Genomic DNA, 25,535 nt, shown 5'->3' on the forward strand with positions numbered 1-25,535 from the left:
GGCGGGGTTGCAGACCTGCCTAAGACATGCAGATGAGCATACAGTTGTATTTGCATATTTGTTGGGTTTTTGTCACTTTTTTTACTCACCATAACTTAACTTAACTCAGTATTATGGTATATATATATATATATATATGTCACATTCTAATATATATATATATATATATATATATATATATATATATATATATATATATATATATATATATATATATATATATATATATATATATATATATATATATATATATATATATATATAATGCACCCGGCGCAATATAGAAATATATTATTGTTACAAGATCTCTAAATGACTGTGAAAAACATTCAGGGTCCAAAGGAAGAAATGGTAACTTTAGATATACCAGAGTGTTACAAGGTAAACAAGGACATTGTATAGATGTAGCACCAGCAAATAGTCAATTTGTATAAAGAAACAGTCAATTCCTTCAGGAAGGGAAGAGGTTACATTTCAAAGCCTCTATATCTATGCAAGGGGAGTTCCAGTATACAGAAGCCTTGGCGTAATCAGTGTCATGGTGTAATTCAGAGTCTTTGGTAATCTCTGTATATCCCTCACAGGGAAAAGGTGGTGGTGGGACTTCACTCTGTAAGTATTAACCTCCACTTATATTGTGCCTTTTAATATTGGCACTGCAGCGCCGCAGCTATCAAAGTCGAGTCGTCCTTCAACCACTCACTTCTCTTCACTGACCACCAATCAGTGATCCGTGCAGCCTCCGATACAATCTTGATACAGCATACCCTGAGGTCACTCCATGTGACTCTGGCTTGACTTTACCGTATCTCCCCTTGTTGTCATCAGTCTTCTCCTAGCAGGGACATAGCTTGCTTCCGCGTCTAGCAGCCTGCAGTGCATCACCACGTTTCTCTCCCTGGCTTGTTGCGTCTCCGTCAGCTGTCTGTGTATACACCGGCACCTCTCCTCACAGCTGCTCCTGTCCGATCACCAGATGGTGCGCAGTGACAGGTGCGCAGGAACTCCCAGCTGCAGCGGCTTGTGGGAGAGAATGCACAGGAATAGCTACGCAGCGCAATCAATGTCTCAATGGACTGAGATCTCTCCCGCAGAATTGCAAAAAATAGTAGGCACACAAGAGCTAGTATGTTGCAAAGCTGTTTTACTATACTGTATGGACATACAGATTTGAACCAACAGATCAAGGGTGTTTCCTCGAACAACTCTACGCATTTTGTCCTATAGGGACTTCATTAGGAGAATAAGTGAATCACATAAAGCATTTTATATTTATACCCTTAGCTGTATAGTCATAGGTTAATTGACAGATTCGCCCTCCATTTCTGATTGGTGAATTTTGTATCAATCACAATGGCTAGGGCAAAGTACAATCAGGGGAAACAGGTTAATCATCTGTTTAAACAGAATTATAATTGACATTAAAAATACTTTAATAGCTAGCATATATTAAACTAAAATACATTAAAACAATCATCTTGTCACATTCTAAAAGCTAATAACGAATTGGATAATTAGATCCTAATTCAGCATGAATAAAAATAATAAAAATAGAGTGAGAGATATTAAATTATTCATTACATAGATAGTACATATAAAGAAAACAGAGAAATTAGGAAAAGGCCGATAAAACGGCAGGGGTGTTGAGATTATCCGATAAGGAAATTCCCCAAATCTATGTCCACATTATGTCCGAATGGAACTAATGTTTTTAATTTGTGGATCCATTTAGTTTCCAGTTTGGATATTTGGTTAACCAAACCACCACCCCTCCAGTTTGGCCGTAATAGATCTATCACAGCTATTAATGAGTGCTCATTTGCATGTCATTTCCCAGAATCCCTTGCTGCAGTGGAAGCACTGTATGCGAGGTGATAATGTCTAAGACATGCAAATGAACATACAGTAATATTTACAGTTGCTATATATATATACACATATATATATATAAATATATATATATATATATCTATATATATACACACACTATATATATATACACATACACATACACATACACATACACACATATATATATATATATATTATACACACTAAAAAAAACTATTATTATGAATGTTAATATTACCAAATCTGTCTAGTGGGCAATATAATTCCCTATATAGTGTAACATACCAGTTCAAAATCCTATATTATTTATACATGTGCAACATATGTCTTGATCATATCAATTAACTCAAACAGAAAAGCAATTATATAATAATAATAATAATAATAATAATAATAATAATAAACAACAACAACCATCAAAATCCTAAATTATTATATTATGTATGGTATTGTAACGGAGTGCTCACCACAAACAGGGCGCGTCCACAGGGCCGAGGTGGGGATTGAATAAACCGACCTCCAGCCGCGAGGGCGTGTCTGGAGTGTAGAGTGGTAGTGGGTAGCCGGGTCGGGGTTGGAGAAGTCGGAATCGTCGTGGTCGGGGATGGAGGTGCGGATCGTTGTAGGTACTTGCCGTGGTCGAGATTGGAGGAGAGGAGCGGATCGTCGTAGGTAATGCCGGTGTCAGGAGTAGAGAAGTAAGAAGTCCAGATGCTAGCCAAGGTCAGACAGATAGACAGAGAGACGGGTACTAGGAAACAAGGTACAAGACAAGGTCGTCTTATGCTCAGCCATCTTGCCAAGGGGATGGCTGAGCATATATATCCAGGAACCAATAGGAAGCCTGCAGGGAGGATGGCTCTGTTAACTTGCGTGCGCTGCACACCGCTGACACTATAAGGGGGCGGAGACCGGAGGCGATGCGCATCTCTCCAGACGCACGGCGCCCGTGCGTGGGGCGAGACTGAGGGGCGAGAAGGCCAGCGAGGTACCTGGTTGCGGGCTGTGGTAGGCTTGCCCTGCGAGGCATGTGGTACCGACCTTCACGGATCCTTACAGTTATATATGTATGGAACTGATAAGCAAAGTGTCTCCCCTATATAATGGTTGGATAGGGAGGGGAGGGAATTGGAAAAAGGGGGGAAATGGAGGGAAGGGGGAATTGGAGGAACGGGGGTGGACAGGGGGATGTCCAAAATCATATCCGTTATAGAAAGAGACCCAAATCACAATCGGTATCACACAACTGGAGAAGTATTTAGAAACAGGATGATATGGGTCCATTTTCGTAATGAGACGGAGGTGTTCCATAATCCTAGTCTTTAGGCATCTTGTTGTCCTACCCACAACCCCACGTTAACAGATAAATGGTGAATGTAGATTTACAATTGATCAATGGAGTACGTTTTCCTTGTTACTGTTGAACTAAAAGTAGCTGTGTTTCAAACAATCCAGGAGGAGCAAAATATAGGGAAATAAAAACAGAAAACAGTGAAAATTTAAGTGCAGACGTTGAGACTATGATGAAATAATAATGACAATATCTTGGCTCTGCCGGTCTATCTACTTACAAGATGTAAGTGGTAAGTATGCAGTTGGCAGATTGGGCTGCCACCCCAGGTAGTAGCTGTGTATTGTGGATATCCCTCCAGGCTTATCTCGTCAGGGTAACCATGGTGTACATATGGGAGGAAACAAAGCTACATAGCGCGATCTGTCTTTCCAAAAACTTTATAAAATGAATATGAGCATATAAAATGTGCACTTACAATGTGCCAGAATTAAAAATGCATTTATCACAATCACAGTGATTCTAGGGTTTTTTTTCCGATCTCACCGCCTCCTCTCTGGCTCTGGATGTCAGCCGTCTGCAACCTGGAACGCTCAGCTCCGTTTCTCCTCCGGCGCGTGTGACGTCACTGCTCAGTGGAAGGTACAGCTACGGATCCCTCACTAGACTAGACTTGGTCTAGTGAGGGATCCGTAGCTGTACCTTCCACTGAGCAGTGACGTCACACGCGCCGGAGGAGAAACGGAGCTGAGCGTTCCAGGTTGCAGACGGCTGACATCCAGAGCCAGAGAGGAGGCGGTGAGATCGGAAAAAAACCCTAGAATCACTGTGATTGTGATAAATGCATTTTTAATTCTGGCACATTGTAAGTGCACATTTTATATGCTCATATTCATTTTATAAAGTTTTTGGAAAGACAGATCGCGCTATGTAGCTTTGTTTCCTCCCATATGTACACCATGGTTACCCTGACGAGATAAGCCTGGAGGGATATCCACAATACACAGCTACTACCTGGGGTGGCAGCCCAATCTGCCAACTGCATACTTACCACTTACATCTTGTAAGTAGATAGACCGGCAGAGCCAAGATATTGTCATTATTATTTCATCATAGTCTCAACGTCTGCACTTAAATTTGCACTGTTTTCTGTTTTTATTTCCCTATATTTTGCTCCTCCTGGATTGTTTGAAATACATCTTTCTACTTGGAACCCTGGAAACAGGTTCTACCAGAGGGTTTGAGCAGGGTTTATTATTTGAGCACTAATATCATTTTTTATTGCACTTGCACGTATCACTATTGTATATATTTAAGTTGTTAGCGCCTTATATTCACTTATTCACAATATACTAAAAGTAGCTGTGGACTTCATTTTTGTACATATCTTACAATGATTGCACCTGAAGGTCCTTTTAGGGAGGCTTGGGGGGGTCTCCACTTTTGACGTGAAGAGGCTTGGGGATAGATCGCCAGGGGAGAGTGTGGGGTCTCTGTACAGTTCGTACCTTTCCCTTCGTGCCACGGGCCGTCAAATTATGCTGTGACGTCACATGATGTTGCGTTGCCACGGCAATGTGACGTCACAGCGTTGCCATGAGGTAGCGGCGTCAGAATGCGGAGCGAGTCCTTGACAACATGATGTCGTGTGACATCACATCGTCATTTGATGTCGCAACGCTGGAGGAGGTTGAGGGCAGAACCAGGTAAGAGCCTAAGGGGCGGCGGATTTGTAAATCCTCCACTGCCCATGGGGAAGGGGGGGGGGGGGAGGAGGGTTTAACAAAAGGAAAGTTTGGAGTTCCTACCTTTCACCACTGCCTCTACTCTCACATGCTCTCCCCCCCCCCTCCCTCTCAGCATTCAGAAGCAGAAAGAGGGACTCAGAGAGAGGCCGAGAGACAGCCGAGGGGCATTTTTAAAGCTGCTCTCACTGCACCGGCATCCCAAAATAATCGCTATAGGGTAATCCCAGAAATCGGAAAGTAGAAAAAGCAGAAACAGACAGCGCACTGCCAAAAAAACAGGCGGAGGCTCACAAGTACATTAAAAAGGTTTATTCCATGAAGCATATAGCGGTCAAGTGCCTCTCCACGCACCGCATGTCTACAGTGCGGGCGCGTGGTCTGAGGCACCGGGGCCTTAGCCCGAGTCAACCTTGTGGGTTCATGCTATCATTTAATACAGTTTATGGGACAATCTATGTACTAGTCCTTTTCCCAATTAGGGATGTTAAACTAATTATAATCTCAGTGCAAAGGTCCAGGCGGATGGATATAGATATATAGATATATAGATATACAGACATACCCCAGTTTAAGGACACTCACTTAAAGTATACTCACGAGTAAGGACATATCGCCCAATAGGCAAACGGCAGCTCGCGCATGCACCTGTCAGCACGTCGGCTCCCTACCTGTACTGAGCTGTGCACAAGCGGGGAGGCTATAGAGCCTGTTACACATGTGTTATTTACAACTGTTATGCGCGTATATGACGATTGCAGTACAGAACATGCATCGATAAGTGGGGAAAAGGTAGTGCTTCACTTTAAGTACATTTTCACTTTACATACATGCTCTGGACCCATTGTGTACGTTAATGCGGGGGGGGGGGGGGGGGAGAGAAATAAATATATATATATATACACATATACACATATATACATACATACATATAAAACAAACAAATTGGAGGAGCGCCTTAGGAAGCTTGATAAGGATAAATCAGCTGTGTAAATCAGATAGAGTTAACAAGGCTATTGACCAAAGAATCCCCAAAGGGGCGAATTTGTGATAAAAACAACTGAAAACTATAGCAAAAATAAAAAATATGAAACATAAAAAATAAAATAAAAACCAGTTTGGCGAATAGAGAATTAAATAACCATTGTAGCAAAAATTGAAACATTATTTTTTTTAAGGCATTTTAGACAGTGTTCAATCATTTGAGTATTTTATTTTGTGTGCACAAGGAAATACAGAAGGTATTTGTAAAGCGCACACACTATATCACTGCATCACAGGATATGATCTCATTATAGTGTTTAAAGACTGCAGATTTGATTTTCCTTGAGTGCTTGATGATGTTTAATTACATATCCATGTAGGGCTGAAAAAAATGCCTGTGTTTATATATAAACTGTGTTGCTTTTGATGTTGTGTTGCGCACAGAGATGTGTGCGGTAAGTTTTCGCCCCGGTCCAGGTAAAGCACGATAACCTTGCAAGTTAAGTACTGCTTCAGTTCATTGTATACGCTGGAATTTTTTCTCCCCATGGAATGTAAGTAAAACGTAGTGTTTGTCACCAATAAATGGAAATACTAAAAAATAAATCAAATGAAACCGTTAAAAAAAAAAAAAAAAAAAACAGTTAAAAATCCAAAAAATGTACTTAGTCCACTGGAGTTTTGCTGCCCGAATAGAAGGATCACCAAATCCCAAGGATATCTGCAGAAAATAAGAAAAAAAAAACAGGCGCACTCCCAGTGTGATAAAGTATAAAACAGTATTTATGGGATTGTAAAATATAAAAAGCGCACTCACAAACAGAGTCAAAATAATAGCATTTATGAGATATACTCAATCGCCTTGAAGCTGTGAAGGGAATGTATCAGCCTGTCCCGTTGGTGCCACCTCTGGTGTATCTGTTGGTTCAGCAAGGTGCACTGGAGCCACCGCAGCCAGATGCTGATTATTACATCAACAGTCAGAGACTCCCTCCAGATACACCTCCCACAGCTCTCACTGCTCACCAGCAGGCAACTGCAAAACCGGAAGCGACAGCAGTCCCAAGCAAAATAGCAACAGCTCCAAGGTACTCTCTCCGTTCGTGCAGTAATGTCAGCCACAAACTTGCCTCTTTGGGAAACGCCCTACGTGGCGACTGGATTTGACCCTGTGTCGACCTCCTCATGGCCGACACCAAGCAAGGCGGGATTGGGAGAGGGACTAGGTGGCGAGTAGATTTTTGGGCTATTTGTCAACGTGTGTGTGTGTGTGTGTGTGTGTGTGTGTGTGTGTGTGTGTGTGTGTGTGTGTGTGTATGTATATATATATATATATATATATATATATATATATATATATATATATATATATATATATATATATATATATATATATATATATATATATATAAATATATATATATATATATAGATATAGATATATCTATATCTATATCTATATATAGATATAGACACAGATAGATAGATAGGTAGATAGATAGATAGATAGATAGATAGATAGATAGATAGATAGATAGATAGATAGATATATGAGTTAAATTATGGTGAGTAAAAAAAGTGACAAAAACCCTCCACAGGAAAGCAAATATGCAAATATAGCTGTATGCTCATCTGCATGTCTTAGGCAGGTCTGCAACCCCACCTTTCCCCATTATCACCCAGCATACAGCACTTCCACTGCAGCAAGGGATTCTGGGAAATGACATGCAAATGAGCACACAGTGTCACTTTTTGCCTCAATAACCATTTTTAACATGGTTCCCTATAGGCTTAAGCTTGCTGCATGGTCACAGCTTTGAGCACAGCCAGGGTTAAGGTGCATACCCAGAAAACCACCCACAGACAGCTGTTTCGACCTTGATGGGTCTCATCAGTGTGGGGTTTACAGTATTTATTTACTGTTTTTGATGCGCCGGCCACTCACAAATCCCAGATTGTAAGGAATCCGCTCCTGGCTTTCATTCTAGCCTTGCAGACCTCAGCAGTTTACAAAGTCTCCCTCTGGCAATCAAAGGCACATGTGCTGTCTCATTGCAGCTTCAGCCCTGTGCTCAGTCATTGGAGGAATGCTCACACACCTCCCTCCTGTGATTGGCTCGCCGCCCTTTATATGCTGGCCTTTGGCACTGATTCAGTGCCGAGCATAATCCTTTGCTGGATGTTTCAGTGTTCTGCCACAAGCCTCCAGGCTTGTTTCGTGTGTTTACCAACTTCTCTAGTTCTCTTCATTAGTTCCTGCGTATCCCGAGACCTGCTGCTACTCTCCACGCAGAGGCCTGTTTCGGACTTCTATGCTGAAGCGCTGGTTTGCCAGCACTGGTTCCCTTTACCTGCTGCATTCTCCCCTAGCAGAGGTTACCGTCCTGTGTATCCTGAGGTCTGCTGCTACTCCCCACGCAGAGGCCTGTTTCGGACTCCTGTGCTGAAGCACTGGTTTTTCCCCGGCTCTGCCCTGCGGTGTTCTTCGGCCAGCCTGCTGTCTCCCCCTGCTGAGACCGGTGTCATGGGTCGTGGCCACTCCCGCGGTCCTTCGCTGAAGCAGAGAGTACCCGTCTACCCGTTGCCGAACCCCTGCTTGAATCACGACGATGCTGCCTTCTACAATCCTGACCCTGGCTTGTCTACAGACTACGCTGCCTTCTCCAGTAAGGACCCATGCTTGTTTGACCATGAACTTCGTACTCCAGATCAGAGACCTAGGGCCGGTGATTATATAACCCCACCCCCCGTCCGGTCCCGGTTTATGGCGAGCACGCCCGTAACACTGATATCGGCACACCGGGAGATTCGGTCAGAATTTCGGTATATCGCCCAAAAAATACCTTGAAAAGCATTCTTGGAGGGTTCCTACAGAGTAATAGGGGGCATGACTAGTCATACCTTTCAAAATATATTAAATATGGAATCTGGGCCTGACAGCAATTTGCAACGAGATATGTGTAACTATTGCGATAACACTAATTAAATCATGATAAACTCGTGATGATTAGAAGGTGCCAAGGAAAGATACTTGTTTCTCCTACAAATACAGTATATAGACATTATATGGTCATATTATGTTGAGGCGTGTATGTGGAGTGCACAGACACAACAGTGAAGATGGCGTGTGTCTAAATCAGCAGTGCGCAAACTGGGGGGCGCAAGATTTGCTAGGGGGCGGGGCAGTTACAGAGGCCCCACACCCTTCCCCAAGGCATTTAAATTGAATGTCGGGGGAGGCGTGAGGCCTCTGTAACGTCTCTTAACAGAGACAAACAACTACAGTTCCCATGATGCTTTGGTGCAGGAAACTCATCATGGAGGTCAGGAATTCACAATGGTGGCTGTCTGAGGCTGCGCTTATAGTGCCGGCGATGCGACGTTGCGGCAAAACAAATGTATTGCTGCCGCGTGCGCTTATAGTAAGTGCGACGCGACGTAGTGACACAAATTCTTTAAGCCGGTCAAATTTGATTTTTCAGAGGCTGTCAACACATGACAGCCTCTGAACCAATCAAAGACCTGGTGGCCTGCGACATCGCCAGAAAGCGAATTTTGCTAGCGGCGACAGCATCCTTTGCGTCGTTGTCACGTGCACTATAAGTGAGGCCTGAGGCTGTGTTATAGTAGGTGCACGTGCGACTGAGCGCATGGCATCGCACGCGCCTGTTGCTCGAGTGATCCCTGCACTGTGGACGGGGAGGCATGGCCATGACATCACAAGGCTGGTTCGCCCTCATTCGCTGAACCGTCATGTGACGCGAAAAGATAAAATACTTTGTCTTTTCAAGAATGTGCCACGCGGTCGCTGTTCATCGCTCATGGGCGGCCTCATAGCGGTCCGGAATTTTTTTACGGCGCACGCACCATCGCCCTCACTATAAATCGTGGCTTTACAACTGAGAGTGGGGCGAACTGTAACTAAAAGTGAACTTAACGTCTCTGTTCTGCTTATTGTACCGTGGATGTGAGTTTGTGTCTGACTGAGGTACTGGGTGGGTGTGGGTGAATACAGTATATAAATAAACAAAAGATACAGTGTTGTTAGAGGAGTTCCCAGTGAGTACAAATATAGAAGTGCAAATAACAAACATTTAAGAAATTTACCATTTATAATAAAAAAAAATGGAGAAGTGAAAACATGAAAGGTGTGCACACATATAACATAAAATGTATATAGATTAATATAATATAGTAACTGTAATGATTATATATATATATATATATATATATATATATATATATATATAATTTAAAAAAAGTGTGCTCCCCGAGCACGCACGTCATAATTCAAACTTCTTTGCATTTTGTAACTAAAATTGTATTTTGATTTTTACGATTTTGATTGAACGAAAGACTTTTGAGAGTAACGGCATTTAGATACTTTACAATCCAAAATATATGCATCTTACTGTAGTTATCATAAGGTCAATTGAATCATGTATACCAACTGATAGTATGGAAATTTCTGCAGGAAAAAAATAAATTAAATAAATGAAAGACTTTTGAGGGTTTCATTCAATCCAAAAGAACAAAACCAAAATACAATTTCAGTGACAAAACACAAAGAAGTTTCACTTAGAACGCACGGCGTGCTCTGCACACATCCCGCCGTTTTTATGCCACCTTGACCACTGATAGGAAGGTACACTATCTCTGTGCAGGACCACGATTCCTATACCAGGACAACCGGGGGTTCAGATATTGAAGTAAATAATAGTGGTGGTATCCAGGGTTAAAATGCGCTACTTTCTGCTCAGAGGACCTACAGTACTTGTTCCTGAGTTACCGCGGTCCCCTCCAGGGGAAACAAAATGGCGATTTAAATCTGCCGCATCACGTGTGCCAATGAGAAACCCCAACTTCACCCTGGGTATCCCATGAAGTAGTAGCTATGCTCCCCCCCCCCCCACCGCAACCCCCCCCCCCTGCAGGCAGTCTTATGCCCCCCCTGCGCTAAAGCCTGCTATAGAAATCAAAAGGATGTTCAGTTTATTAAAAATGGCATTTAAAGTTAAAAAAAAACGGAAAAAAAAAAAAAACTGTTTACAACAGAACTGATTAAACACACACGATATTGCTTGGATTGCGGCGTTAAGAGTAAAATTGTAGTGATGGCCACTGGAATACATTCGTTAGAAAGTACATTGAGGTGCCGATAGGTAAACTGGTAATCCAAAACCCTATAGAGTACAATACAAAATGCAAAAAACCTGTAACACTCAAAGAAAAGTCAAACAAATATGCTGACCATTAACGCAATAATTTATTTACACAGAGTGATGTGTGCAACAGACGCACAACAACGTTTGGGGATAAACCTTCGTCAGCTGCAGAAAAGACAAAGAAAGAAGTAAAAACACAGTGCCAATAAATACCCTACTGCTAAATGCGAGGGCCGCCTACTCCCAGCACCCCAAGAAGTTATGTATTCCCGACGTTGTAGAAGAATTAGCATATTCCTGACGTCATTGGCAAGTCTGTTTATCAATAATATACCCATTTCACTTCCTACAGAGCTGTATAAGGCTATAGCTAGAGCAGGAAGGTTACATGTAGCAGTCTGGAACAGGAGGGAAGAAACCATAAATGGAGATGGATATTAAAATACAAAATCAGATAACTCGTAACAGTATCAAACACAATGTCTCATCTTTTGAAATTAACTAATGTTCTAACTGTGTTCTATCCCGAAAAATTGTTCCTCTGTGTATATATCGTTGCTGCATAAATACATTCTTGGATTATTGGCAAGCAGATCCTTTTTGACTATTTCTTGGGAGTGCTACAGGTCTTCGCATTTTGTATTCGTTTAAGAGCCTTTAAGGCTTGTCAACAGATATCAGGTAATGCATATAATAGTTACCGGTTGGTTCTCTAACCTGACTCATAAGGCCGCGGATATAGTAGTCGTGCGCGCCTACCCCAGAGGCTATCCGTGGCCTTTGGGAAGGGGAGGCGTGGTGTCACGAGTCCTTCGCCCTCATTGGCTGAACCGCTCACGTGACCCGGCCGTCGCACAAAGGTACGGCCTTTTTGTTCGTGTCGCACGCGCGGTCACAGGGAGTATGGATGCGGCCTAAGAGAATGCTGCAAATTCTTCTACGGTGCTATTTTAGTAGGACCTGAAGCAGACAATCCTACAGACTTTATTAGGAGTGTTTGGACAATCGAACTTCGTTCAATAAGCCCCCCTATATTGTAAAGAACAATGCTGATAAAAGTAGGTTACGAAGCATCTCTATATTCTAATCATAAAGTTGTTTTAGGAAATTCACACAAGCAGATTTTAAAAAGAGTCAGAGAAGGCCGCTCAAATGGGGCAGTCCCATCAACATATCATAAAAGATCTACTATTTTCATTGATTCATGATCTAAAGCAGTAGAAAAAAAACAAAAAAAAGAACATGAAATCATAAAAAGAATTTATTTTTTATTGTGTCGATGTATTCCTCAGTTTCGTTTTATCAGAAACATTGGTTTTGGTTGCGTTTCTACCCGTTTTTAAAGTTACTGGCTTCGGCTGTACTATGGTAACCTCTTGATTTAATGTAAGCGGGGTAGCGACGGCCATTTTAATTACCCAGGGAAGAAAATCTTCAGACAATGATTTAAAAAGACAACATTTTAAAATGGGCAGCACTGTTAAATACAGCAGCAGGAGTACTTCCCAATGGTAAAAAAAAAAAAGAAGAAGAAGAAAGGAAACATTTAATATGTTTATGGTGGGTAGAGGGAAGTGCCCATTTAAAGTAAGTTTATTCGCTCTTCAGTTTGGCACCTTTTCAAATATGAATAAATGTTGGCCTACTTCAAACACCCACCTAATTGCAAATACTGTAGTTATTTAGTTTCTACCTATTCTGTGCTGAGGAAACCAGGCAACATTAATTACGCATCATAATCTAATGAACCAATCCACTTACACAGTTTTATCACTGAATGACAAGTGACTAAAAAAGGTGCATGAAGCCGGGTTGGGGACACGTCGAAGACTTGTAGATACTATCATAGGTCCCTTGTCTTTGCTACAACTAGAGATTCTGGTTTTAGATTCTCACACAAAACCACCACTGACTGATCATCTCACTCTTCCGGTTAAAACTCTTCCGGTTAAAACTGATGAGAACTGGAAATGAAGCATTATTTCCCTACATAGTTACAGCAGCTCACGTAGCAGCCCAGCCCCAGATAGGAGACACAAAGGGAGTATGGAAACTAAACTAAAGTGCACCAATAAGCACCACATTAAAATGTGTGCCAGTGTTCTTTCATGGTTAATACTGATAAATAAAAATTTAAAAAGTATTTAAGAAAAAAGGAACACACCGATTTAAAAAAAAAAAAAAAACACACAAACCATGGTATCGCCAGCTATATCCATCCAAGTAAGGAAATGGCAAATGCTCAGAACCTTACACCAGCTCTTTCTATGACAATGATACAGGAATATCTCCACAGCGCCATCTTTTTACTTCCCTAATCCCCCGTCCCCCTCCACCCAGGTCTAATCTGTTGACATGCAGAGCCACAAAGATGGCTGTGATTTTCGGAATGGGTGTCAGGTTGCTGGTGAGAAAGTGGAGTCTGTGCTAGAGTGTGTGTGTGTGTGTGTGTTCACAACTGTGATTCTAATTCTGAAGCTGTGATTTTGACAGAGACAACAGATATATAGATATATATACACACATACACACAGCTAGACCAAATAAAAGGTAAAGAAAACCTTATCAGAATAAATACTTCCGTAAAGAGATTACATAAGAGTACTCAGAGAATAAGGAAATAAAGCAAGTGGTTAAGAAAATAGACAGCCACACATAAGCAGGCCTAAACAATGACCCCATATGGTGTCTTTTACAGATGGGCAAATGTGTCAGTGGCCCACGCATTTGATGTTTGCTTGGGCTCACTGATCCATCGGAAGTGAAGGTGGTTCCACCCCTACTAAAAGTCCTCCTTCAAGCAGCCACATGGTCGCAACCTTTCAGCAGCGTCAAAGTTAAGCTAATCAATGACATTGATTTTCCTTGAACTACTCAATCATCCATAAAGCAAAGCATTTTTCTTATTTGTGTAATTATCTTCACACTGATGAGACCTAAAAGGTTGAAACAGCAGTCTGTGGGTAGGTTTTATTGGCTCTGCACTTCTTTAACCCGGGCTGTGCTGAAAAGCTGTGTAATACGGCAGGCATTAGCTGCCTTTCAGTCCCAGAGGGTCGTGTCACGGACTATCCGGCCCTTCCGCATCACATGACCATTCTTCGGAGCCATCATTTCACACATCAGGCCAGTTGTGACAGTGGGTGGCTGCAGTGTGGTACGCGATAGTGTACAGCCCCTAAAAAATGAGCAGAGGGCAATTCTTGATGTATTCCGTCATTAGGACACTGAAGGGGTTAATAATAATTAAAAACCCATAGTAATCAACATTTAACCTTATGCAAGTGCAATCCTACCTAGGATGAAAGTAAACCTAAGTCACTGATATGTTGATAGAGTTAAATGTAACTGTATGTCATTATGTTCATGCAACTGCACGCTGTATCTCCCATTGTACCGCGCTGCGGAATATGTTGGCGCTTGGCAAAGAAACGATAATAATCTAATCGTTGTAACGAAACCAGTTTAACAGGTAACAGAGCTGGAGACGATCAAACAGTGGGAGTAAGTCAGCTCTAACATGAAGACATCCACCTCATGTAAACCGCACGCGCTCCCTGTTAAGAGACCACATTCAGCCAGTAACCCAGGACTGCCAGCAAAACCTCAAAGCAAAAAGCAACACCATCTCCTCCCTATAAAGTCCAATTCCGTCTCAGACATAATAAGAAACAAGAATCAATTTCATTTAATCCAAGAATTAGCCGCGCAAATCTTCTTTACGATCAGTAAGCTTCTTATCCAGAGGAGGATAAGCCGCTTGACTTATTAACGCGTCATCTGCGCAGTAACTAACATGTAACATAGCAAAACATCTATGCAATGCAAAATGCCAATGACTGGGAAACCCAGGACCACTACATTTAAAGCATATTAATAAGAACTTCATTTCATTTAGCGCTTTTCTCCCAATGGTATTCAAAGCGCTTCACAATGACAATATAGAGCGCCGTACGTAGCACACAGAATTTAGCCGATACGACTCCCTGCCCCGTGGAACTTACAACCTATTTTTTTTCGGTGTATGTATGTATGTATGTATGTATGTATGTATATCATCAGTTTCTTAAGATAAATTCTAATTACCTTTATAGTAAAACATTGCATTTTCTGTTTACTGTGAAAAAATGTGTGCTTTTTAAAAAATTCCTATTGACCCTCATCAGATACTTATTCTGCTACACTCGTAACATAACATCTTAACTGTTTAACTAATGGTGGCAACATAATTACTTTTATGTCTGAAGCACTTCTTCTCATTATGTGTTATTTATAGTGTTGTACCGCTGGGTCCTACATTTTCCGAAAACCGGGTAACGGGTAACCGGGCAAAATGAACCATTTTGCCCGGCCTGGTACCCGAACGGCTAGCATACATTTAACTGCGGGGTGAGGAAAACTGCTGCGGAGGGTTAGGAGGACCGAGGCAACATCGTGGGAGCAGCAGCAGACGTCCTGGTGGCGGTGACAGCAGCAGAAGTCTGTGTTCAGCCGGCGGGAGCAGCAGAACACAGCACACAGCGGATGTCGGTGGAAGCCGGGGAAACGCCACCGGAGCAGGAGTGTTCCTATTGGACAGACGGCTCCTCCCCGTCCCGCGGCATCAGCTCTGTGCTGAACTCCTACTGCTCCCGCCGGCTGAACACAGACTTCTGCTGCTGTCACCCCCACCAGTACTCCATTCTCTTTTGATACTATATAAAAAGGTACAATAAAGTGCCATCCTCCACGTAACCAGGTCACACTGTAATCTCTGGGCACATTATATGTTAGTTTTCTTTGTTTGGCGTTTTAATGTGTGTTCTGTTTGTTGTCTTAGTTTAATTTGTTGGTGCCGCTACAGAGTATGCAATTTATGTTATCATTACAGTAAACCTCTTGATTTATTACTGGCTCTGTTCTATGCTTGTTACAGCTCATTTTATAAGGGCTGGTGAGTAACAATCCACCCAAGTTTTTGTGGGGCAGATGAAAGACAGATGACAAAACATTTAATAGTTTGATTATGCAAGCTTTCTTTTATATTGTAAAATTTACATTTTAGGAAGTCAAAAATGCTAATGGCAGATTACATTTTAAACTTGCCTGACAACCAGCAGGCCATTAGTATTAGTATCATGTCCTGCAAAACAAGGAAAGACTAGGTGGTGATTGTAAAAACGTTTCCATGCATTTTCTTACCATAAAGTCATTGAGTAAAAACATGTGTACATATGCATACGAGTCTGCTGCTGCCAAAACCTTTAAAGCAGTAGTAAGTACACCCTGTATGATTATTTTTTTTTAACAAAGATGCAAACCAGTGGGCCCCAGGAGATGAAAACATGCTATTTTCAGCTCCGGGGACACCATGGTTCCTGAGATACATTGAATGTAGCGCGTTGCCGTCCCCTCCAGGGAAAACAAAATGGTGTTTTACATCTCCCGTGTCACGCCGGCCAATAGGAAGCTGCGACGTCATTTGTGGCAGCGGCTTCCTATTGGTGGACTTGATGTCGGGTGTTCAAATACTAGGCAATTCCGGCGCTACCTTCACCGATAAGTATCCGGGAAGCAGGTTTAGTATGTGTGTATATCCATCTCTCTTTTCCTACTTGCTCTGTTGTCGTCCTCTTATGTAATTGAAAGTATGCGAGATGACGCATACTAATATATATAGTTCTGCGCCAGGGGCCGCCTAGTTCCCATCCAGGTCATGTAAAAGGGGTGTGGGGTAAGAGTCGGAGGGGGAAGTGTTGATTTAAGTACCTGCGTCGTCATCTCGCATACTTTCAATTACATAAGAGGACATAAAAAGTTTATTGAACTGCAGTGACATTTTTCCTCCCTCACAGCAAGAACTGAGGAGACTCACACGTGATAACATTAAACTGTTTCTTATAAAATCTAACCCTGCAATTTATATTTAACTCAATTTGGTTCTGACCATACTAATATATTTACACTCTAGTACAATAGTTACCCCCACCTCAACTATTCCTCTTGTACCACTCTTATGCTTACTATATCTACACCACATTACCCGTAATCCAACTGTATTATATACACCCTACATTGCCAACTATGTTTGATCCGTTCTCCTATAACTACTGTCTCTGTCCTGTCCAAGTTACCAGGTATACCACCTACCTATATCTAATGTTGCTACTACATACAGGTATCCCTGATCAGGGGACCTGATGTTATGTCACTTTAATACTCGGTATAACCAGTGTCCTGCCTACCTAGGGCACCAACCTCTTTTGCCAATACACTGGTCTTAAATCTATTCTTTAACTGACTAACTCGGAATTACACCAATACTATACTATTATTCTATTTAATTATATCATAAGGACATGCAGTTATCCCTGTTCAGGGGATCCTGCTGTCATTTACTGTACCAGGAGGTATACACAGTGCCCAGTACACCTAAGGCACTTACCCCACCTTGAGATAACAAACTACTCTCTCTTTAGCCATAATTTAACTCCTTAAATAGATATATAAATATATATAACTATTCAGATGTACAACTATGTGCAGCTCCTCCTCCAGAGGTCTGAGGTAACACTTCATTGTCGCCCAACAGCACCACACAGAAAAAAGGTGAGTGGCTAGCACTCACCACACCAATTGGACCATCCCCTTATCCCACTCTGTCTAGTAACTCCCCAGGCAGAAAGGGAGACAATAAATATATATATATATTATTTTTTTTCATTCTAATGTAACGCAAAAAAATCTGTCTGGCTTTTTTTGTCCACCCCTTCATGTTAAAACAAAATCTTTCCCAAACTGGGGTGCAGGCCCATCTCCGAGTGAGCGAGTGGGATGTACACACTGAAAGGTAGAGTACGGGGCAACAACGAAGGTGGCAATAGAATAACCAAAACATGCGTGGGTCGGCAAAGAGTGATAAATAGAAAGTAGGTTGTTTCTCTGCATGAATGACCAATATAATACATTCCATTAGGTGAGAACCCTTATTCTTTTAAATTAGATATTTTTGGGAGCCAAACCTTGATCGTCTGTATTTGTGCCTGGAATACAGAATGGGAGTCCCTCTCCGAAGGGCACAACTATTGCTGCTGATGGGGCCAGTATTTATGTAATAAAAAGTGAACCATTGTACTGAAGTATAGGAGAGTGCATTAATCATTCACAAATAAAAACTGAAAGGACACAAGCAGGAAGTTGTGTGCCCAGCAAACAGAATGAAGACCCAAATACACTGCAACACGAGGACGTCTGAACAACGAAATAACTGACAAAGTAGCACACCCACGAACCCTCAGACGAAAGAGCAAATATTGAAATGAATAATAAATATTTTACCAAAAAGGTACATCTGGGAAGCCTTAAACAGTCCTAGTTTTTTGTAGCAACAGCCTTTGTTTTGCATGAGGCTGCGGACATGGTAAGTTCACCCGTGCGGAGGCTGAGGGAAAGCGGGTGCTTTCCCTGGCCATGGTACGCGCGCCGTCCGTGGGCGTGTCTGGGGCGTGCCAGTGACGTCACGGAGCTGGTTCGCACTCATTTGACGAACCGCTCACGTGATCGGCCTGTTTCGCCAAGAAATCAGTGACAACTGATTTCTTGCGCAACGCGTGCCCCCTCCCACTTCCGCGCGCACGCACGCCGCATACACTGCCTAAAGGCAATCTGTTCGCTCAGCGTGCGGACGCGTCCACACAGTCTGCGGCACCATGTCCGAGGCCTTAGTCATTCTGCTCATGCTTTAATAGCATACAGCCTTCAGTAGTTTTCAAATGAGGGAAAATGCAGCAGCTGTGTAACCCCCTTACTGTCACGAGGTCCTGCAAAGTACTGCTTTAAAATGTAGTGCAGGCGCTGAAGAGGTGAAATTGTGATTTTTCTAAAGCATTGGTAGGGAACAGGCAGCCAGGGACTGCATCCAGCTCTTGGGAAAAAGATCTGCGGCCCCCAAAACACTGGCCGTCCCAACAGCCCACTCGCCCGCAGCTGCTTAATGACCGTGCGATGAGAAATAATAGCCCTTTCCTCTTCTGTGCTAATCATTAGTTTCCAGTGTAAGGATTGGAGCAGGACAATATTCACTAGTGCGCCAGGTACGGTGCAGCCCTGTAATTAGATCAAGTCGCATACCACTGTTCTAAAGGCTGCCTTGTGTAAGCTACTGTGCAACTCTGGAATGGCAATTGTATCCTTACCTGAGGTGCATATGAACTCCAAACAAAGGCAGCATGAAGTGTGTGTGTATATGTATACACAAACGATTTACAAAGTTACAATACAGGGAAACTAGAATAAAAAACAGGGATAAGAGCAGCATGTAAATAAAAGAAGGCAAAGGGACCCCTCTGCCCCAAAGAGCTTACAATCCAAGTGTTTTGTTCTTGTGCTTTTCGCAGGTGGTCTTTTGGGTCTAAATTGACAAGGCTATAAAACAAAACTATAGAGAATACAATCAGAAATGGTAGCTAAAGTGTTATATGGTTTGCAATTCATTGCACATTTGAAGGTGAAGTCCAACATAACGACATATTAGCGTCACAATGGCGTGCAAAGCACTAAGCCACGTAACACTAAAAAATATTTTTGTTTCTGGAATTGAAACCGTTATTTTACTAGCTATTCACATATAGGCAGGAAGGCCTAACCCTGAGGAGTAATAAATCCATGAGGTGCCAGTGACAAACTCATAACTAGGAAAGAGCAGTGCAACTACAAGAAACGACCACCCAGTGGTACGAGCAACACATGAGGTGCACAAGATGGATCTTCAACTGCTGGGACTTCCAAGAGGGTACACATTGATAGACAAGCATCAATATGATTTTGTTGTATTCTTCCTTGTATCAGAATTCAGAGTCTCCTGCTAAGGGACGGCATGGGCCTTGTATGTGAAGAAACCCTGGGATCTGGATATCGTCTGCCACGGGATATGACACACCGTGGCTCATCGTTGTTGCAGCACCGCTCCATGCAGGCAAACCCTCCATGCAGGCAAACCAACAATGCGCAATGGTTTTTCCAGTAGTAACGGTTTGTCAGCAAGACGCTGCTCAGTGGACAGAGCTCTCACGGGTTTAGTTCCTCTTAAGATATAAAGCTTTATAGTAAGTTTCCAGGTGTCTCCATTGCATTCCTACATCAGGAGATTCAAAGGTTTGCTGTATTTAATGACTAGGTGTTGCTGCCTTGCATGAATAATAAAAACATAATGTGCAGATGGCTGTAATTCATAATGATGTGTCAGGTATCTCTACCTAGAGATCAAAACTGGTCCCCGCTTCTAGTGATGGCACCAACTCAACAAACATTCATTACCATTCAACAAAGCCTCAAACATGTCAGCTGGTAACAGCTATTAAAACTAATGTGTACACTATTTCATTAGCTAACGCTGTAACCGACTATCACACAATTCATTGACAAACTCTTCAGTACCCGATAGGCAGGTAAACATACTTCACTATACAGTAACGATCGCCTACTTTCAAGCAAGAAAACCCATCTCAGAACAAGAGAAGAAAAGCAAACAAATGCTGAAAAAGATCTGTGTAAATAATTCACAGGTTTTAATAATGGGGGGGGGAGGAGGGGGAGGATGAATGTGTAATGCTGCAGATCACAGCCACATATCTGAAGAACGCACCTTATATTATGTAAATACTGTGTAGTGTGACCAAGGAATTTGGGGTATGCAATGGCTCAAGAGTCTGAAATAGCATTCCCTACAAGTCCATGCTGTTTGGAATTAATTCCTGGAAATACATACTGTATGAAGAGAAGGAAGCAAATCACTACTGTACATATCTACACTCCATAACAATATTGGACTGTAAGCTCTTTTCAAAGACAATAATGTAATAATAAAACATCCTTGTCCTCTGTGTGACCTTAATTTGATGCCCCCAGAAAATCAAAGTTAAATACAGCAAGTCCCTTTCCTAAACCAGACCGCATACTAGGGAAAGCGAACACTGGTCCCCTTACCACAATGACCATTCATTCTCTATTTTGGGAGCAGTCATTTATTGTCCTCTTAAATTAACCTAAGAAAAGGAGCCCACACTTAAAAATCGAATAGCTAACAACAGGCCTTCAGCCAACTGCTAAACAAATTGGGTGCAAAGCACCTCTAATATGGTACTCTAATACAGTGCTGCTATTGTATGCTACAAGAAACACCGGAGAATACAAAAACACAAAGTCTCAGCTCCTGAGCGCTTCTAATTTAATGTACGAGACACACTTTCTTATTCAATATGGGGAGCGATTACCCTAACTGCATCCGATCTGGTGCTAACAAGTCAATGGAAGTTACCACCAGAGCATGGTGCGATACCCCACATCACAGCTTGATGAATACCCCCAATAGCGAGAAACAGAATAATGCACCAATTCCAATGCAAGTTACTGTGTTGTTAACTAGGCGTCACCTCTAGAGCCCGTATTCAACACATGCTGTGAAGCGGCGTCCCTGTGCTGGAGAATACATCAGCTTTATTCAAATGAATGGGGCTACAACCTTCTCCAGCACAGGGAAGTGGCTTCACAGCATATTGTAGGTGGACAGATAGGATAGATAAGATACGCTAGATACCACATATCTTGATCCTATACATGCAAGTATGTTGGCAGAGGACCTTGGTGAACATTAATGGAGTGGTGGGGTCGTCACCTATGGATTAACACATAAATTAAAGATACAAAGCACTGTTTTGACTGGACTAGATAAAACACAATGGGCTTAAAGCCAAAGACTCAGTTAACCAGTTAAGTGACCTTATAATGCTCAGGTAAACATCATGCCTTTTTTGCTAGTTTCCTAGTGGAGTTTGTGTTCACGACCTGAACGGCAGAAGACTGCGCACAGCGACGTTATGATCACAATCTAAAGAGCGATCACACGGTCACAACAGAGGGTAACGGCCCTCTGGCCCTGAAAGGGTTAAATCATAACACTGATTTCCGTAAACAAATGCGTTTAAAGCTAGATTTGTCATAGTTTCATAAGGATCCCTTTTAAGATCTAGATGTATGAGCGATGATCCTGCTCACTTGTATGTGACATGACTATTACTCAACAGGTTACACTCACTTCCCATCATATCTTTAGCGGAAAAAACACTACGTCCCAGATTTAATAAATGATGCCAAGCCTTAAACCCCCTTAATAAATGAGCATTTAAATGAATGGTGCTAAACAGTAAGGCACCAACTTACTAAATATGGCCCTAAATGCACCAGTCAAATCTCAACATGGAAGCAATATCCTACAGTACTGTATTTCTATGACCTTTAGCAGCAAATATGCCCAATGAGCATGGTAGGAAAGGTTAATTCTCAGTCGCTAGTTCTAGTCTTGACGAAACCAACTTTACCATCAACACAGTAAACTGTTTTGCACTAAAACATTTTTTTTTGCAGCCTTAATGGGGATTCAGCAAGTTCGTATTAGTACGATCAAAATAATACTAGGTAATCAAATGAATTCTTTCATTGCCAATATGTAATGCCCTGAAGATTGGCTCAATAAAATGTTAGTTTTGGACTTAAATATAAACTAAACTGTGCTAAATCTTAATGCACATTACTGATCAATTATTTGAATGGGCCTTATGGTGCCTTGCTGCTTAGCCCCATTTAGTATATATGGCCCCAAAGCTCCATGTGAAACTGCAACAACAACAAAAAAGGTATTAAAATCCTTATATTTTATTTGATTCAACCTGTTGTCACACAGGAAGATGGAAGCTGTATTCATAAGCAAACTACTTCATGGGGTGATTTTCATTGTGCTGTAGCCAAGTCTGCAAAATATGGGAGGAGCCTGTAAGATAGAAACAGTCATCATAGAGCTAGCTGCTGTGTATATCATGTATCAAAAAACCAGGTCCCAGAGGGAGAGGGGAAAGACAAGATCACACACACAGGAAGCCTGCCGGTAATAATAAAATATATCAGCTTAACTCACCAAACTCAAGCTTCCTATGAACCAGGAAAGGTGGCAACTGCTTCTCCCCAGCAGGTTTCTTCGGTTTACAGAATGAATAATTCTATAGATGCAATGTATATGTGTCTATCCCAAACATGCATCCACAAAAGCTTCCAGATACCCAAGTAGCACAGGTCCCCCTGATTCAGATCACAGTGGAGAAGAGTTGCATGTAGCTTTAGCTTCTTCTTGTCCTCCCTCCTCCGTCCAGGCTTCCTCTAGATGTGACACAAAACACCACATTTGTGGCTTCCAACAAAGGGACACACCAACGACAACATAGGAGGTTTAGAGGCTGCCCTTGCAAAATAATAATGCTTTGCAAAAGTCTTACTTTGTCATTATTTTTGTTACAATCAGTAGATGGCAGATGAGTGGTCACCCCACACACAGTAACATGTGGATCGCCTCTATGTAGGGGAGAGACAAGGGGAGCCGCACACTCTCCTCCCTGGCTGCTGATCTGTGAAGGGTATACAGGAAGGATGCAGCACACACAGAAGACTCCCTTTTCTTTTTGGCAAACCGCTCCCCAGCCCCTCGTTCAGTCTCTTCAGTTACAACAGGATGCAGGAGGGGAAAGGGGCGTCATGCAGGGTTGGTCTGATCACTCCCAGTGCTGGGTGGGCTTGAGGGGTAAAGGGTTGGGAGAGGGAGGAGGAGGGAGCCCTCTGCAACAGCTGCCTGGTGGGTGGGGACTCGGGCAGGTGATAAAAGAAGAGGTGGTGGGTGAGCATGCAGCAATCCCCTATGCATGCGCTCCTGTATCCGCTATGGCCATGCCTCACTGCCGCTGTGATTGACATGCGGACGGGGAGGCTGACGTCACCTCACAGAGCTGCTGCTGCTGCTGTGTCTGCATGGGGAGGTGGGCGGGGCGACGTGCCGGGATCCCGCAGCTCCGCCCTCTGTTTGGTATCCAGGCAGCCGCCTGCACTATGCTGCACACTGTGCTGTAGCTGCGATTTGTGTCAGTCTGTGTTAAAAAGAAAAATGCTTTTCCAATGGATAATGCATGGTTTGCTATTCTGTAAGCCCTTATCGCATGTCCAAACTGTGCGGAAAAGGCCATTTTTAGAAGTGGGTTGATTCCGGTTTTGCAAATCCGTGCATAATGACCAAACTCAAGTATTTTTTCCAAACTTGCTGAATTCTGGTAGCTCCTAAAACTGCGCCACCTGAAGGAGGCGAGATAGGAATTGTGAGTTCCCTCCAGTGCTGAAATAGGGTTTTGACGACATCAATTTAGTAGTATCTCCAGTTGTGTATATATAGCGTGTCGCAGGGCCGGCCTTACCTCTTGCGGTGCTCAAAAAGGCATGCTGGCAATGGGGTCCCTCCGGCAGCGTCGCGATATCATGGCATGTAACGTTGCGTTGGCATGGCAATGCATCGTCATCAGGGTTGCCTGCACTCCGGGTTTCACCCGGAGACTATGGGTTTTGGCCGCGTATCTCCGGGCTACGGGTTTACCTAGTAAACCTGCGGCGGGTGGCAGCAGTGTCTCCCGGGATCTCCCCCTGCAACTACTGCCAATATGCCTGATGCCACGTTGCCATTCCAACGGAATGCTACATGATGTAACAGCATCATGTGGCACCTGTTGTCATGACAACAAAATGCTACGTGAAGTCACGCAGCGCCGTGTTGCCATGATAACGTGATGTCATTTGATACTGGGCGCCATAAGGTGTCCCGCTGTCATGGCAACCTGACGATGCGTGACAACGTGACCGCGCGATTGTGGTTTCTCTCACACTCCATGCCCCAATGGCGATGGAGTGCTAGGTCTCCTCCTCTCCTCCCGTTGCCAACATCAGTTCTGCCCTATGCCTCAATCTGTTTATTTCTCTTCCTTTCAGGTTCACACTGTCACGCTTTTCGACCCCCTCTACACGTGGCAGTCATCTACAGACCCCCGACCTCTTCAGCCTCTACCTCCTCCTTAATAATAATAGCATGTTCTTGTATAGCGCTGCTAGTTTTACGTAGCGCTATACAGAGACATTTTGCAGGCACAGGTCCCTGTCCTGTGGAGCTCACAATCTATGTTTTTGGTGCCTGAGGCACAGGGAGGTAAAGTGACTTACCCAAGGTCACAAGGAGTCGACACCAGAAATTGAACCAGGCACCCTTCTTCAAAATCTCAGTGCCAGTCAGTGTCTTTACTCACTGAGACACTCTCCCTCTCCCTTTCTGCTTTCTCTCTTCTGACTCTCTTATCCTTTTACTAGGGGACTTCAACTGTCATATTGATGATTCCTCAGTCTCCTGGGCATCTCAACTTCTCTCATTAACCTCCTCCTTTAGTTTAATTTTCACCAGTTGACCAATTCCAGCACCCACATGGATGGTCAATATCTTGACCTGGTCTTTACAAAAAAAATCCCTTTCTGATTTCTCTGTTTCCCCCTATCCGTTCTTTGACCATCTCCTTCTATCATTCACCACCCCTCAGTCCACTCACCCCCTTTCTACCTGTTCTACTCGCTACTCTCGAGACCTTTACTCCATTGACCTCACTGCTCTGG

The 25,535-nt window shown here is 42.9% G+C and overlaps 1 long non-coding RNA gene across 1 annotated transcript in view; it reads right to left on the reverse strand.

The window, feature by feature from the left end:
- The window catches only part of LOC142487410 (uncharacterized), a 110,387-nt gene extending 86,530 nt beyond the window's left edge, over nt 1-23,857 (reverse strand). The window contains exon 1 of the long non-coding RNA XR_012799222.1: nt 22,984-23,857. This is a non-coding gene — a long non-coding RNA (uncharacterized LOC142487410). The remainder of the gene's footprint in view (nt 1-22,983) is intronic.
- Between the last annotated feature and the right edge of the window lie 1,678 nt (nt 23,858-25,535).

The sequence above is a fragment of the Ascaphus truei genome, chromosome 2, assembly GCF_040206685.1.
Source record: "Ascaphus truei isolate aAscTru1 chromosome 2, aAscTru1.hap1, whole genome shotgun sequence".
NCBI classification, from domain to species: Eukaryota; Metazoa; Chordata; class Amphibia; order Anura; family Ascaphidae; genus Ascaphus; species Ascaphus truei.